Below are 19,148 nucleotides of genomic sequence, written 5' to 3'. Positions count from 1 at the left end.
AATTTGGTGCTCAAGTATTGCGGCTATCTACATAAGTACATCTAGGACGCGATGGAGTTCCTAGAAATTTCCTCGCTCGGTACGGCATATCGGTACACTATAAAGACTGAGCAAAAGTTAAAACAGAAGAAGCGGGACTTTGGATTTGCGAATCCACAAGAAGGTAAATGTGCACCCAAACCATAGAACAAGGGACCAAGCCAAGGCAAGGCTACGTAGGAAAACCCACTGAAGCCACAAGTAAATAATTACACCACGAAGATGAAGAAGGATAAGGGAAAATGGTGTGAGTTCCATAGGAGCTCCACTCACAATACAAGTGAGTGTTGGACCAAGTAGTCACTGGTGGCCGAGCTAAAGGCTTCCGAATTAGATGAAGGTTCTGGCTCTGAACCAAAACCTGATAAGGGCACTGACAAAGGGAAGTAGATCATTAATGTGTAGCCTAGTGCCACCATGACCACCACAAAGAGCCAGAAAATTGAAACTGAAGATCCGGAGGAGGGGCAATGCTCTTCCACTCACACATGTGGGTGAATGGTTCTCCACTGGAGTTCATTGTCGACAGTGAGATCCAAAAGGACCTCATCTCAATAGAAGTTGTGAAGCATTTGGGCTTAATGAATACAACACATCCACAACCATACACCATCAGGTATCTTCGCCAAGGATGAGATCTTCACGTGAGCCAACAATGTCGCCTTCCCTATAGCATCAAGTCCTTCATGAATGAGGTATTGTGTGACATTTCTCCTCTTGAAGTTTATGATGTATTATTAGGACAACCATACTTGTGGAAGTGAAATGATATATATGACTCTAGACCTCTCTCTATGATTATTACTTTGGCTAATAAGTTGTACAGGGTACCGGTGGTAGCCCTTCCTACCGTCATCTCTTTGACCAATGCAAAGAAATGCAGTAAGATCATTTCCCAGGCTAGGAAATTTGTTTTTCTTATGATTCGCCCCCAAGGCAAGAAGAATTTTATGGCCATGGCTTCCAGGCATGGCTCCTCTGCATAGCAGCAACAAATGGACAAGGTCGTGGAGGAGTACAGGGAAATTTTCACCTCACTCACATGGGTACCTTTGCACTATCAGGTCAAGCACTCCATTGACTTGACCCTGGGCACACCACTGCCTAATGGACCAATCTATCGATGATATGTCCTAGAGAACGATGAGATCAAGAGGCAAATTTAGCAACTAATACAAAAAGGGCACATTAGGCCAAGCTCATCGCCTTGTGGGGGCCCGATTGTATTGGTACAAAAAAATGGATGGGACCTGGAGGCTCTATATTAACTATCAAGTGCTGAATAAGATCATTATCTGGAATAGGTACCTAATCTCATGGATTGATGACCTTCTGGACCAACTCAAGGGGGCCAGATATTTCAATAAGATTGAAATGAAATCAAGTTATCACCAAGTGCCTGTCGAACCCTCTGATGTGTGGAAGACTACCTTCAAATCCAATGAGGGCCTTTTTTAATTGTTGGTCATGCCATTTGGATTGACGAACACCACTGGAACCTTCATGAGATTGATGGATGACATCTTGCAGCACACATCCGCTATATTCGATCGATCCGTCAAACCCTTCGACAACGCAAGGTGTGTGCTAACTTGGGGAAATGCACCTTTGGCCTCACCCAGGTTCAATGTATGGGGTACATTATTGATGATCAAGGTGTACATGTGGACCCATCCAAGATACAAGTCATTTAGGATTGGCCAGCCCCAACCACCCTAATAGAGCTCCACAAGTTTTTGGGTCTTGCCAATTTATATGGTAGGTTCATGTTGGGTTCTCTCATATCACTTGGCCTTTAAGTCAAGTCACCAAGGGTAGAGTGAAAGCAAAGTTCTTTTGGTCAGAAACCCAACAATGAGTGTTCTCTGAGTTGAAGAAGCACCCGTATTCTGCACCAGTGCTCACATTACCAAACTTGCAACAACCATTTAATATTGAGACGATGCCTTCGACTATGCTATTGGTGTAGTTCTTACTCAACATGGGCATCCTATGGCTTACCACAGTGAGACACTTTCCGACACAGTCCGAAAGTACCCAACTTATGACAAAGAAATGTATTCCTTTTTGCAGGCTTTCTGTCAATGGAAGAATTACATTATGGGGAAGGAAACCATCATCCACATAGACCACCGACCTTTATAGTTCATACAAACACAACCAAATTTGTAGAACGATTGTCATCAGAAATGGTTAACCTATCTGCAACAGTTCCATTTAAACATTAATTATAAGAAGGGTAACACCAATAATATCGTTGATTGCCTCAGCCTGACCATGGGTCATGGTGCTAATCACTGTGCTCGACTCTTGTGGGCATGAGACATCAAGGTGACCACATTTTTACAAGAGCGATCCAAAATTTGACAGCATATACTAGACACTCCTTGAAGGGAAGAAAGTTCCAAATTTTCACCTTCAGGATGCATTGTTATGCCACTTGGGACACATATGTTTTCCTTCAAGTGAACGTGCCAAGATTATCTAGGAGGAGCACTACAATCGGGTCGTTGGACATTTCAGAGTAGACAAAACCATGGTGGTATTGTAGAAGTATATTTATTGGCCGAAACTTCATCAGGATGTTGGGAAGTACATTAGATCCTACACCACCTGTGCCATTGCCAAACCAACCATCAATAATAAAGGTCTGTATACTCCTCTACCTACTCCTAGCTAGCCTTGGAAATTTTACTCCATGGGTTATATGTCGGGCCTTCCTTCTACTAATCATGACAACAATTGTGTTTTTTTTGTCGTCGACAGATTATCTAAGATGGCCATCATGGCGGCCTGCAAGAACAGTATCACAGTAGAGGCCGCTGCTAAGCTCTTCTTTGAGCGAGTGTGGGTACAGTTTGGGATCCCATAGTCCATTACCTCATATCGGGACAATAGATTCCTGAGTGCATTTTGGTCAAGTCTTTGGTCCATTCTGGATACAAAACTCACTAAGTCCATGACTTTCCATCCCCAAACTAATGGCCAAATAGAGGTTGTCAACATGATGATCGTACATATTCTATGCATGTAGAAATCGAAGCATCCATACACGTAGGATGAAAGTCTCCCCTATGTCCAACATATCTACAATAGAGCTCTCTACTACTCAACAGGCCTCAACCCATTTCAGGTAGGGCTGGGATTTCAACCATTATGCCCCAATTATATGGCCTTACCATTTGCAACCACTCAGATAGATTCAACTCACGTGTAGTCCAAATCTGAAAGGGATAACATCTTAATTGATTGCATTGAACACATCTACCAACAGGTCAATGATATATTGGATAGATCCAATGATAAGTAAAAGCAATGCCATGATCAGCATTGAGTGCCACACAAATTCCATGTGAACGATAAAGTTTGGCTACATTTGTAGAAGGAATGCCTTGCTGGACCCCACCGCAAGTTTTGTCCACTCTGATATGGGCCATATACCATCGCCCAGGCCTTCGGGGACAATGCCTTTGAGCTCAACATCCCACCATTCCTTGGTCTATACCCAGTGTTCAATGTAAATCACCTTTGACCATACTTGCCACCATTGTTGGACACATCTGACATTGTAGAACAACTCACACCAACAGAGCTCAACTCGGATTGCATGGAACATGCCAAAACTGATCAGATCATGGACAGACAGATCAAGAACACTCAACAATAAAGGATACAACTATATCAAGTTGTCAAAGCAGACCAACACCTTCACCAAGGCAAATGGCTCACAAGGGACCAAGTTTAGTAGAAGTTTCCTCATCTCATTGAGGAAATCATTGCAATGGGGACCATTGCTTGTTAGTGGAGGAAGACTGATCTAGGTGGATATTGGTCTCCACCCTCCTATTACGCTTGGACCCTCACCATTTTTTTTATTTTTATTTTTATTTTATTTTATTTTTTATTTTTTTTATTTGTTTTTTTTTTATTCATTTGTTTTTTTATTTGTTTGCTTGTTTTATTTATTTATTTTATTTTATTTTTTATTTTATTTTATTTGTTTATTTATTTATATTTTATTTATTTATATTTATTTATTTATTTATATTTATTTTATTTTTTATTTTTTGTTTAATTTTTAATTTTTAATTTTTTATTTATTTTATTTTTATTTTTTATTTTATTTTTAATTTTATTTTTTCAGTTTCCTTAAATGTAGCACAATTTACTATTTTTTGTAGTTTTTTGGGTCCTAAACTTTCGGAGCTGTTTTAAGGCCCTAAATGGCATTTTTTTTTAAACTTCATGCGGCAATTATAAAAATATTGGCCTCGACTATTGTAGTCCTCATAGAGATCTTTGCAACAAGGTATCATACGTGTCAAACAAAGATAATATGACCAAGTTACAACCCTGGGAAGTTGGCTGCCCAACTAAGCCCTGTGGGGCCCATAAACGCTTGGTGCTACATCTCCTCGGGTTAGGGATTTCGTTGTTTATGGTTTTCTATTATTGTTCAATAATAAAAAAGGCTCTTGAGCCTCATTATAACTCAGTTCAGAGGCATGTAGCCACCACATCTCTTCTCAGAGATAAGCTAACATCACCCAAGCTATTTTATTTATATTCTGTTGTAAGCATAGTTCAATATTTTCCTATTAATGAAATAAAGTGTTTTTCTGTTGCGTCTATGTGTTTATCAATTTATCTGTAATTTGTTGTGCTCCTATTTAAGTTCAGATCATTACTAGACCAGTCTCTACTGAGAAATAAGCCATATGCTTCTGGGGTGTCCACGATCACAATGTTAATGCACTGGTGAACTCATCCATCGGACAATAACTAGATGATCACATCCCAGGGTTCACCAATGGCTGGTAGACATGTTCGGTCAAGTGGGATGATCTGCACAGTTGTACTTCTCCATTGCATATTGATTCGTTTAGCGATGGAGAGTGGCATGACATTTACTGACGCGCCATAGTTAACCAAACAGTTGTGGACATTGAAATTGAATATTTCAAATGATAACAAAAATGGTGGGAAGAGAGAATTCGCTTCTTCCATGTGAAGTGTATTGAGCACACATACGAGTGATCCGGGAGACTTGCTTGGTCCCTTGCTAGAAGAGCCAACATTGTCTATGGAGGTTTTCCCTAGTGCATGCAAAAGAATATCCCACTGACCCATGATCTTGGGTAACTCATACAAAGAAATGTTTGCACGAGTCTTCTTCATGTCTTCAAAAATATTGTAATCTAAAATGGAGAGATTCACCAAGTTTTCTGGCTGAAGACTTGTGTTTGTACTGTTTGGTGGAGTGTTTTGGAGTTTTCTTCTCATGGACATATCTTTCACTGTAGTCGTGTTCCATACTTGCTTTTTGTTTTCTATGTTGAGGAGGCAAGTGGATCAATTGTTCTGAGAATTTGTTAAATTTTTTCTTTTGGTATCTCAAACAAAGTGGGATCCCCTTGAATTCTCAAGTTGTATCAACTGTTCTACTTTGGGCACTCCTTCTCCATGGTTGTTTTCATCTGGGCATCATTAACACATTATTACATGTTAATTACGTGCCTAGAACTTAGAGCTCCATCATATGCATCATCATCTTCTTCATCTTCATCCTCCAACTAAACGTGCTCACTGGGTTTAAAATGATCCATCAACCTCGAAGCCATAGTGCTCATAACTCAGTTCCATTCTGGATAAGAATTATCTAAATTTCATTCTTCATGGATTGCGTAATAGTTATCCTCCATAATTTGGTCCACTTGGAACACAAAATTGAAGCTCTCCGTAGATTTAGCCGGGTGGCTACTGCTGCTACCTGATGTCACAGTCTTACTCTACGTAGATCTAGGAGGTCTGCTATGCACAATTGTCTCGGTCGTTTGTTGAATAAGTTCGGCTACTTCAGTTGTCAGGTACTTGAGGAGATCAGTAAGAGTATCAATTTCATTTGCTTCCTTTTCCTTTACCTTACTGACAACAGTATGAGACCTTCTTCATGTTTCTTTGGAGTCCTCAGTTGGTTCGTCATCTATAATGACTCCAATAGCACGGATGTCTTTCTCCACATCAATTGCTTCTTCGAAATTTTCTATAAGTGTTGGTTTCACAACTCTCTTGATGAAATGCACAATGATGGTCAGAAGTGTAGACATGTAGTAGTCAAATGTGATGGAGTCATGAGGTTTAGCATCTACAATGAAATTGTTCAAAATATGATTAAACTTCTGGTTAAAATATTTCACTTTTTCTTTCTGCTCCATATTAAGACTATCCATCTCTTTTAATAACATTGCAGGGGTTTTGTCCTCACCAAATTTTTGAAGGAAAATTCTCTTGAACATCCCCGAGTTATGGATGGAGTTGACAAGAAGGATATGGTACCATACAACTGCTCTGCCATCGAAGGTACATGGAAATAATCTACATGCAACATCATCATAACGTGCCTCAAGTATTTGCAGATGTAGGTAGAACATGTCTAGATGGTCTTCAACCTTCACTATTCTGTGAGGGTCATACTTTGTTAACAACTTCTCTGCATGTCTTGGCATCTTGTGCAAGACACCCATTAGGGGATTTTTGAGGTCTAAAATGGGCCTCCTAAGAAAAATGTATAACCAAAATAAAATTTATAAGAACCAATAGGATTCAAGATGATGATGTCAACCATGGGGGATGATTCACCATTTTTGGAGTAAAAAAGTACAAAGATTAAAAAATAATAAAATAATAAAACTATTTTTTTAACTCGTACTTTCAACTTATCTCCCTAATTTTTTACTCAAATTTCGAGAGGTAGTATCATTGGATGGAAAATTTAATACCTCATCCAAGGAGTACCCATGTTGCATATTTTCGATGGACCCTACTACACGAAAAATGATAAATATATGAAAAATGTGATTGCAATCACATTTTTTCATGAATTTCTTATTTTCCATGTAGTAGGGTCCATCGAAAGTATGCAACATGTGTAATCCTTGGATGAGGAATCAAATTCTACATCCAATGAGTGTTTCTGCTTGAAATTTGAGTAAAACCATATGGAGATAAGTTGAAAGTATGAGTTGAAAAAACAGTTTTTTCTTTTTTCCCTCTAAAATTTGATGATGTAATGTAATCTTATTTTATTATTTCCACTATTATTTTATAATTTCCTTAGGAGGCCCATTTTATACCTCAAAAATCCCCTAATGTGGAGTGCCAATGGCCACTGTTTCATCCATTCTAGATTTTGATCAACCTTATTATCATCTTCTTTGTCCACCTCCTCTTCTTTTGAATGTGATGGTTCAACCTTCAAATCTATTTGTTCGTCTATGCCTCCACCTCCTTCAAATCACAAGAGTAAATTGTTAGCTTATTCTCCTTCTAAGAAAATAGGAGGGTCCTCTTCATTCTTAACAAATTCTTCTAGCTCTTCAAGAGTGGCGAGGATTAATTCTTAAACATATGAGACTACCATTCCTATGGGTGTAGTCTTTTGCTTCCTTTGCAAAGAGGAAAGAGTGCGTACTCTTGGAATCAGTCCAATAGCCTTAGCAAACTAACAGGTGATGGGACAGACAACATGGATGTGATGATATGAAATTTTATATTCAGGTCTAGGAGGAAAGGAGTAACCAACTTCAGAGTTGCGCGTGGGAGAAAGGGAGTCCCTGTTACTTCTTTGACCAGATGATGGATACGTGGGGTTGAGAGGAAATTCAACCATAAAATATTGGCGGCCTTCCTTCTAGCACCATAAATGTTGACGGTGTTGAACCCACCAACATTCAGGGGATATACATGGTATGAAGAACCAACTAAACTTCAAACCATTTGGTATAGGAGACCCATCCGCTATGATTGCCCGGTTTCCATTATCTTAGAGATTTTCCTTAACTCTTGCTATTCAACACATGAGAGTGTTATTCTTGTAACCTCACGAAAGTGAGGTGAGTATGTCTAGTGAGTGCGTTATGTAACTTTGTGTCTGGGTTGTCTTACTGTAAGGGAGAGGGTAAATGTGATCCTCTAGATGAGAGGTAGTACTACCACCCATGGAGAGACAAACGCGGAAAAAACAAGATTTTGTCTAGCATCCAGTGGAATATTTCATAGCAGATGCAATAGTCATTAAAATCAAACTACAAGGGAAAACACATACACTATCCAACGGAGTAGTCAAAATGGGGGTGATGGTTGTTATAACCAAGAAAACATAAGAATGGTATTTCTAATGTTCGACGGAGTAGTCCACATATACGAGACAACAATGATAAACAATACAACACATCTTCAACAATGTCAGTACTAAAATAACTGAAGTAGTTCAACTATCTTAGTACATGTTAGGCAAACATCCATTACAAACGTTTAAATAATAGTATTAAAAATGGATACAAAACATGCATGAAAAGGTGTTGGCCTGAGATAGGCTCTTGGATTAAGAAAAGGATCCAAGACACATCTATACACCATACATAACTAGCCCCAGTAGTGGGACATTGGAGCCACTCCTCACTTTGCAAGGAACATACTACAAAATCTCAAGGCTATGTGGGAGGATCCAAGGTGAAAATTGCTTTTCTCATAGAATGAGGGGGTATATATAGCCAAGGAGGGTAATTGACTCTTGTGACCCTTTGACTTCCCTCATGACTATTTGAATTCCTATGAATTTTCAACTTACATGACTCTTCGACTTCATATGTGTATCTCTTGGACTTTCACATTACATTACATTTGATTACAACAAGTATGGCCCATAGTAGTGATGTGGCCAAGAAAACCCATGACACAAATCGACATGACACTACTGAAACATATTCGTTGACTGTAGTGTCCATGTTGAGCTGTTATGTTGTTAAGTGATATGTGTGCTCTCGGTGTATCATGTCTTCACCTCCATGTGACAAAGTGTGTGGGGTATTCGATGGTTTTGGTCTTTCTTGATGGTGCATGTGTATGTTTCCTTTTCTCTTGCTGCTCGATGTGATTCATACATTCATTCAACAATGAGAGAGTCTTCTAGCATGTGCTCCTTCTTCATCTCATTCATTGTCGTGCCATGTTTCATTAATGTACTTGTTCCTACAATCACTCATGATGATACAACATCAAATCCAGAAATCTCCTAGTCTAGCATGATGCATTGTTTTCCATTTTGGGTGCAGATGACCAGGAGGGAGGACAAGGCACTGAAACTACATAGAACACAGATCAAGCTGGGATGAGAGTATCGAGAGGAATTTCAGGAAAAACTGCGTAGATGTCACTGGGAGGTAGATTTGTGAAATCCGGGACAACAATGGTAGATGCAAGGTAGAACCCAACTAGGAAGAAGTGTATAGTTCTCAGGAGGAAGACAAGGTAGGTTGTCAAGAGAAACTGCTCGGTAACTCTGTGTAGTTTTCATGAAGAGGACTAGGCAGTTCATTTGGGGGTCTAGCTGGGAATCTGTGCAGTTTCTCCCAGGAAGAAAAAGCCGGCAGCAGGAGGCATTAGCAGAGATTTCTGTGTAGTGTTCCAGAGCAATGCATGATTGGGTTGTAGGAAGCTAGTAGTCACAACTGCGCAATTTTGAGGGACAATGTCGAACAGGCAGCAGGAGCCTTCCCAACACAACTATGCAATTTCTAGGATGAGTGTAGAGCGGGGCAGCAGGGAGAGTGCAAGTCAAAATTGTGCAAATTTTAGGGAAATAGCAGAGAAAGCCAGCAAGGGGGCCTACCAATTAGATCTACACAATTTATTAAAATAGTGTAGTGCTAGGTAGCAGAGGCCTGACTCACATCACTACACAATTTCTGTCGCCAGTGCAAGGCAGGCAACTAGGTTTGTCTACACAATTCTGGAGAGCAGTGTAGCCTAGGGTCACAATGCATTTTAGGTTTTCAGAAGACCAAAGGGAGGCTTGATGAGTGATCTTGCAGGAAGCGTAGAATTGATCAGACTCGGGGACAAATTATGCGAAGTTCTGGGAGAAATTCAACTTTCTCACTTCAAAATAATGCAGGCTTCCCTAAAGGATGGCCTCAAGCTCTGCAAAATTCTGGGCAGAAGAGTAGGGTCACTGAGAGCTATGACTACACAGTGCAGCTCATTTGGGGTCCAGTTGAAGGAGGGTTGTCGAGTTGAAAGATTTTTAGGAAAATGGCTAAGTGTGAGAGTAAGTGAACTTGTGCATACATGACATTATGAGCGCACACTAACGACATGACACCTCAAACCAAAAGGAAAAACATGTGCTTAGTGAGACTGTCTTAAAGGTTAAGAGCAACAAGTGTGACACTTGAGATAGACATTCTAACGATTGTGACAACACTTACGCGACAATGCTTGAAATTTGTGTGTGAGTATGATCGATGTTCACAGAGAGAAAAAAACTCATGCACAGAAACAGAAACTTTCAGAATGGCTAGAACAAGATCAGAAACATGACACAACAATCAACATGCCAAAAGACGATTGGTGGCCGATCAAGAAAAAAGGGTGTAAAGACTCGGTAAGAGCTCATGGAATGATCTTGAGTGTTTTCAAACATCAGGGAAAAACCAAGGAAGGCTCCGAAATTTGGATGGAGGCCAAAATTTTAGAGGGTCTTGCAGCCGCTACAATAGTTTCATATTCCTATAAATGGGTGTCATCTATAGTATAAATTTAGGTTAGGACTGGATCAACTAAAGGAATGGAAGAGATGGTTAAAAATATTAAACAAAATTCAAAAGTTCCCTGGGACAGGAATAAAAGCTATGAAGACTTGAAAATAACAAATGGAGAGTTTTAGGTTGGAGATCATGTCTACTTTAAAGTCAAATCCAAGAAGAGTTCCTTAAACTTAGGGAATTGATCGAAACTGGGCCCTTTATTTTGCATACCCTTTGTAATATTTCCAAAGTAGGTTCATTGGCTTACCAATTGGCACGACCAGCTTATATTAAAAATCACAATGTATTTCATGTATCCATTTTCAAGAAGTATGCACACTATCTGACTCATCTAATCAATTGACATGTGGTACAGGTCGAACTAAAAGGATAATTCCAAGACATACCAATGTGAGACTTGGACTAGAGGGAGATTATACTTCGGAATTGAGCCATCACTTAGGTTAAAGTGCAGCGGGAGTACCTAGGACATGAAAAGGCCACCTAGGAGATGGAGGATGAGATGAAAAGGGCATACCCTAAGTTGTTTACCTGAATGTTTATATTGAATAAAAACTAGGGATAGTGTCATTTTTTTGTGGAGGGGAGATGTAATACCTTGGAGAAACTTAATTTATGATTTATGTTTGTGCTTCTTTTATTTATTTATTCTCCATGGAAAAAATAGAAAGGACATGTGATGAATAATTCTTTATTTCCTGACATGAGCAATAATCTATGGAATTATCTAAATAAATTAAATTCCCTCATAATTATGTTAAGATATAACAAGGGAGATTAGCCTCTAACTGTTAGGGGAACAATTAACAAAAGTGGTTATGCCCAAAGAGGGCATAGTAGAGAAAGAACTCTCCCTCTTGTTTTTATTTTTCTATGGTGTGTATAAACATACACACACACACAAGGGGGAAGGGTATGAGGACTTGTATTAGTTACAAGTTATGCCCATTGGAGAGATAATCTTGAGATTTCACAGAAAAAAAGAGATAAGACATACCACCTGAATTGAGATAGGGTGGGAGAGAAAAACTCTAAGGTGGATTTTGTGATAGATATTGTGGCAGAGAAAGGAAATGTCTATATTACCCTTACTAGTGGGAGATAAAGGCTCATAAGCCCAATAAAGGGTTTGCAGGATGTTGAAAAAGTAGAGGAGGGAATCTCTCTAACTCCTCCTAGTTTATTTGACAATTAGAGGAAGAGCTTAGGGGGAACTCACAATAACATATAGTTCAAGGTTGGGAGTAAATTTGTATCCCTTAGCATAACTCAGGGAGAAACCAAAGACAAGTAGTGTTCTTGGAGGTAAGGGTACTCCTCAGATAATTTGAATGTTGAGGAAATTCATATTTATATAAATACTATGACTATGACATGATTACACGTTGGAAGGAGACGGTATAAGTAAGAGGAATTTGTACAATAAATTTTTATTGTCAATTAAAGTTGTTATATCTGATATGAAAGAAAATGATTCTATTGGAAAGAGAATATTGCTAGTAAAAAAATGAAAATCTATAGAAATATGTGTTAGACATGAGCTAAATACTGTTAAATTTTTTTTTTTGAGACAAGGGTTATTACTCAAGAGAGAGTATAAATGAGAATGTAGTTATATAATATCCTCTCATGATAAGAGCTAGACTAATAAATAATAAACTAATACAGGGAGGAATTTTGGGTGAAGCCTAGGGTGAAATCCCTTGAGAGAATCTAGATGGTATGACCATCTTATTTCCTACAGGTTTGGTTGTTGGTTGTAATTAATAGGACTTAGGGACCAACAAAGGTTCTTGGTTACATGTACCTCTATTTCCATGGACTAGAAAAAAAAAAAAAGTATTTATATAGATATATAAATATATTTATATGTCTCAATATATAAGTTATTTTTTAACCAAAAAGATATATTGAAAAATATATACATTCTCTTGTATTAAATCAAAACAAAACAAAAAATCATTGAAGGTTGCACATGCAAGCAGTGGAAAAAACAAGAATGAAATAAATTAAATACCCTCTGAGTCTAAAAGAGTATAGAACCATTACAAAAAAGGAAACTAATGAATACATATCCATATATACTTAAGAAGTACATGTAAAGACATTTTGGAAAATATTATAAAATATTCCATTAGACAAAGAGTAATACAAGAAGAAGTCATTTGTAAAAAAGAATTATTAAACATTTGAAAGTTACCATTACAATTTCATCACCCATAAAGCTAGAGTGCATGCAAAACATATATATGTATGTATGTTCAATATCCCAATCGGCACAAAATTTATAGAATGACTTGGGTTACTCACAAAATTTAAAATTATTTACAAATTAAATAGTCATTTATACTCTAATCCTAGGAGGGTCTTTCAATTATACTTAAAGAAAGATAATACTCATACCCATAATCTAAAAAAAATCAAAGATGCAGTAATTTTTGAAGTGGTCGTCCATAATAACCCAATATAATCAATAGAGAGGTCTTAAGTTTCACAACTAGACAAGACTCAAAGAGTCAAACCAAAAATATAAAGAAGAATATGTGAAAGCTTTAGAATTTCCTCAAAGACCTTGCAAGAGCCATACCCCAACATACCTTGCTTGAAATACAGATCAAGTGTTTCGTTAGTAAATTTTAATAAAATGTTTGCAAAAGAAAAGAACGAAATTATTGGAGGGCCATGATATTTTATCTTAAAGAGTAGACGAGAATAGACCCTCCCCTGACCATTCCTGTAAAGGAACACACGGATTATCAATGGAAGACCTTGTAATTATTTTTTAAAGACCCTTACAATATTCCGAGGAAGGTATTAGGCTCACCTTTTGGAAGAGAAACTACTGCAATAATCATTTCAGGTTTATTCTCAGAGGTCGAATAATAGTCTTCCAAGAAGAACCCTTGCTCGAATTTCACAAACTTGAAGGAGAAGAAAAATCTCTAGTAGGGATTCAAGTAGTAGGAGCCATTTAGACATTTGTCATAGTGCAAATGAGGTCATGAAGGTGAGGTTAGGGTAGGTAGTTACCCTAACCAAGTGTTAATAGATCCCCTCTGTATGATTGTAGTGAGAATCAACGATGATTAAAGTGCCAACAAGTCTCCTCCACCTAGGATGCTATTAATGAAAAAGACTCCTCCGCCTAGGATGCTATTAATGAAAACCCTATTTGCGGATAATTGGATCAAAAGATTTGTAACCATAAGAAGTGAAAAATGTAATAACATAGAAATAATTCAATGCACTATTTTTCAGCTTTTCATATGCTAGTCACTATAGAATACTATAGCACATGCATAACCAAATTAACCTAGGTGGGTAAATAAAAATGTTTAAGAGGTATGCCAATACCTAGACACATAATCGATACATAGGATGGTTGCTATGCGAATCAGTTTGGAATGGGATGCATATGTGAAGTAATGAGATCAATACATAAGTTGTAAGGAAAACCAGAAAGGTTTTGATAAAATAATTAGTTGTAAGTAAGGCCCCAATATTCATATCGAATATAAATAAACTCCAAAGTTTTATACGTGTGTAGGTTATAAAAAGACCATAATGACTATATAAACCATACAAGTATAATAAATATATATGTACTAATTTCTTGGAAGGACTTCTAGCTATTGACACCTAAATTAAAGCTCGAGCAAAACCCAATATTTTGTATGGTAAGAAAACAAGAATGAAAGCGACTAATAAATAACTGTATATGTAGTTTGTAATATAAAAAGAACTTGCATTTTTATTTTAGATGATAATGTTGGGGACACTTTTGTCTAGATAGAAATAGATTATTAGAGGTGAGAAAAGGTATGTAACATAAGAGAAAGTATATTATTATATCAAGACAGATGATTTGCAAAAAAATTAAAAATAGTAATAAAGGGAGATGTGACACATGAACATATTTGGCACGAGATAAGACCTAAGAAATCTTGTCTAGAGGAAAACCTAGTTGGAAGGAAGGCTCCTCTATTCTTTTTCTTGGCTAATTTTGTGCATCCATGGAACAAATTCACTCGAAATAATGGAGCCCATTTTCTTACGAGTGACCCAATTATACTACAACCTAATAGCCTATTAGTGGCTAGGTTTGATCACCTTATCTATTAATGAGAGTTACAATATATACTCTTCTAGAGTCTTGTTCATTGTAATAATGTGGCTAGCCCATTTTTCATGAATAATGGGGGATGACATAGCATCCTCTCAAATTATTGTGGTGAAAATAGGAAGGTCAAATTCTGAGTGGCATAACTTTCACATATGAACTCTGATTGATGCAATTCATTCACCATTAGAAAGGTCTTTGTGTGTACAATAGGAAAAATTTGTGTGATGCTAAAGCGGCAAAATTTTTCCCTTAAAACAATGTCATTTAACACCTAAAAATGCTCTGATAATGTTTTAGACCCGAATTTGACAAACTAGGTCCTACTAGTAAAAAGGGTCCTATGGGCTGATTCTTCCAATTTTTCCATTTTGAAAGCATTGAGATGGATGAAAAAATTTATAATGATCAAATCCATATCATAAATTGTGGGTATTCCAATCCCTTTCCTATGAAATATGATATCTCCTTTTTCTTAGTAGACAATGGTTTGTATTGTTCTGTCTTGTGACTAAATTGCTAATGACACAAATTTTCTTTTCTTATAACTTCATTCATTCTTGTTTGGTTGTAAAATTCAATTTGATTCTATTATAAGGAGGGTAAGCATCAGAGGTAGCTCTTTACCTATTCCTTTTCTCCCCAAAGGTAGGGTACATACATCAACAACCTTAAAAATTTGGTGGTGATGCCATCTATATTCACACTTCCCAGTTTCAAATCATGAAACTCCTAGGCTCTATTATCAATGTATCTTTCAGGTAAATATTGTGAATATCTCCTTAAAATGTTTCCATGTTGTCTCCTCTTTCTTGATTACATTATAAATTTTGGTATTCTCCAACCAAATATTGGATTCGCCATTTAATTGGTATGTAGTAGGCCTAGCTTTTGGGTTGTTAGAATACTGGTAAAGATGAAAATATTTTCCTATATTACTCAACCATGCATTTCTCTTTTCTCTTTAGAATCTCCTTCAAAAATCAATGGCATCAATTTCACAAATTCCTGTTTTAGTTCTTCTACATTGTTCTTTTTTCTCATAGTGTTTGTTCATTTTGTTCACTATTTTCTAATGATTTAGTGGTAACATTTATTATGCTAGTTTCATTTGACAATTCATTTCCTATATTAGGTGGATCATTTATTTTTAAATCTTCCTTTTGCTCCTTTGGGATCCTTTCCTTAATATTATAGCTCCACCCACTATTTTTCATCCTTTTTTTTATCATTATAACTTTTTAACATTGTTTCATTCATCCTCTATTACTTTTCTTACATTTTATATTATCTGTTCTATGCTTATTTATTTCCAGTTTGCATCCTTTTAATAAGTTCTTAAAGGACTTACTACGTATCTTGGATATCTTGATTCCTAGAGATCGATATCTCAATAGATATCCCTTTTCGTGATCCTTTACCTCGATGATGTTTACTCCCTTCACGGCTTCACTACAGAGCCTCTCCTTCTCCCTCGTCAACCCTTTAACATGTAAGAGTTGTAATAAAACTTATTAGTTATTCTATTTTTATTTTATTTGTTTATTTTATGCCCATGTAGGTCCAAGTGTTGTAAACCAGTTGTTTGATACCATTTCTGATACCTCTCTTAATAACACTCCTAATTTTTATTTTTTTTTGGTTTTAACACAACATATAACTTAGCTTATGGGTTGTCCTTATCTAAGTTTATTATTGACTATAGGTTGACTTTTGTTACCTTATAAATTTTGATAAAAAATTCACTCTACCATGTCATTTGGTGACTCATTGAGTCACAATGGGGAAGATTATATGTTAACCCCACCCTCATATGGTTTTCCCCTTCCCTCAATTGATTTCAACAATGTTTTACTATCTACTAAGGGATATGTGTTTGGTGTAGTGTCTCACATGAACTTGTGTTTAATTTCTCCTTAATTATCATTGTGTTCATGTGCTCAAACGTTATTTCAGCTCTTAAATAATTAACTAATGGCGATTCCCCTTCTTGTCCTAAATGCAATGTTTGCTATGGTCTTAATAGCAACCTTTTGTGTCATTTTGAAAAGAGGTGATATGAAGCTTAGACATAGGTATTTGACACATGGAAGATGGATTGGATTCCTGGGTAAGCACATTTCCAAATTAGGCTTTGAACATATCCTTTTAGAGTTAAGGTTCTAGAGTTTTCATTGCTATTGTCCCAATTTTCTTTCTGACTATGTGTATTGTTTTTCTCCATTCTGTTACTAATTACCTACAATCCATTTCCTTCATTTTATTTTTAGTTTCCCCCTTCCCTCTTATGCATCCTAAAGCTCAGATTCTAATCAATGAAAATTTCCCACATCAATTTTTATTCTTTGTATGAAATATAAAATTGGATTAATGTTATCTTTCCTACACTATGTAGAGGATTTGAAAGGAATGGGAAACAATGTAGGTAATATCTACATTTTCTTCTATCTATTTTTGTTTTTCACTTTCATTTCATTTTTCTAAGACACCAAATTCTTCTTAGCATGGTTTGGGTAGGAGGTTTGTTATTTGGAGGCGAGTTTCTAATAATGCTAAGATACAAACTAAGGAGGGGATGTATGTCATCCCATGGAACTACTTCCCAAATACTTTCCCTTGATACGATGATGAGAGGATCGTAACTTCCTTCCCCTGCTTTGTTTTTTAGACATCTCATTGAATGGCTTCTATTTTCACTTATTGTAAATGGCCTCATTTTTAGCTATCTCTATTTTATATGGTTATTGGGTCTCCATAAGACATTTTTTGTTTGTAATGTAACACCTAGGAAAGGGTTAACACACTAGGACCCCGTTCTTCATGCTTATAATATTATTTATTCATTCCCTTAGAGAAATGGAAATACATCATTTAGTTTAATATTTTTCTATGGTTATTTACTAACGGGTTCTTTTGTGAATCCATTTAGCAATGGAGAGGGTAAGGGTATCATACCATAGCCTTATGATTATGCCATTATATAATATTAATTCTCTTTGCAATGCTCTAAATGTGTAGAACTTATAACACAAAATGTATGCATTGTTTATTATTCTCCACACCTTTGAGTTTGGGACCCTATTTGAGTTTTGGTCCCTCACCTGGCCCCACCATATATTTATAATAAAAATGAATTTAGGGATCTCTTGAAGGAACAATGGCCACGTGTTTCTCATAATATGAATGTGGTTTTCCTTTTCCATTGTGGCTAAAAATCTAGGAATGCATAAAAAGTGTTTTTTGTCTTTGTTTTTGTAGTGAATAGTTACATACGAGGTTTATCCTTGTAACCTGTTTTCTTAGTTATCGAAACAAGATACCTCATAGGGCAGTCCACCTTTTATAAGAATTTGATGCTTCTAGGTTGTAACTTTCCATTTACTTTGTGTGCTCATGGATTTATTTTGATTCTTGGAGTTTGCATGGTCTAAATAGGTTCTTGTAGGAAACATGATAGGTTTTACATCTATCCTTAGCTTCCGTTCATAAATTTTATTACCAATAGTTCCCTTGTTTTATGATATTCAAGAAACAACAATGAGTTTATCCTATGCTATAGTTTTGGCATATACTCTTCTCAATATTCTTGTCGCTTATCTCTATAATTTAATCTAATACCTCACATTTGCGTTAAGTCTAGGAGGCTAGGTAGTCCTTCCATATGCAATATTCGGGGCCTACCATATTATTTCTGGACAAGCAATGAAGGAATATTTAGAAGTTTATCGACATTCAAGTGGTTTCCCTTTGGGTCTATCTAGGTATTTCCTAGTATGCAGGTCATAAAACTAATTTTTTTTACAATGTATATTTTTTTAAACCCTACCCATCAACCGTTAAAATGCCCATTAATCTAGTGAACAACCATTTAGATTTAAAATTTATCCCTATTGCTTTTAACCTTGAAAACATGTAGATAAAGGATTGATATGCAATTCTTGGGTGGGATAATAACCTTCTGTTAAAGTTTTTAATGATTGGTAGCAAGCCTATAAGATATTCATTTCTATAAATTTTCTTAAAAAGGCACTAACATTCTAAGCAACCTAATTTTATAAACTTGTGCATGATTTAAGATATCTTACATGTAACATCAATAGTAATGAATTGAAATCGCTACTTGAACACATGCATTAAGGATTGGATGAACCAACAGCCATATGGATGATACAGATTTATGGGGGATGTTCCATTTGTCTCTAGTAGATCGATAAGAAAAATCTCTTTACCAACATGCCCCTAAGCCTTTGGTTGTGACTTTATAGGGATGAGTTCCTCATGCGTATTTTAGCTTTGTGAATTTTCACTTTCAAGTATTAAATGGTGGTATTCACAGATGCAACCTTAGCCTAAAACATTCACTTATGCTCTCATAGTATGAG

This window comes from Pinus tabuliformis, chromosome 8 (genome assembly GCF_031772625.1).
Source record: "Pinus tabuliformis cultivar Carrire ecotype Pingquan chromosome 8, CPIR1, whole genome shotgun sequence".
NCBI lineage: Eukaryota > Viridiplantae > Streptophyta > Pinopsida > Pinales > Pinaceae > Pinus > Pinus tabuliformis.
Note: the sequence above shows the minus strand (reverse complement) of the source record.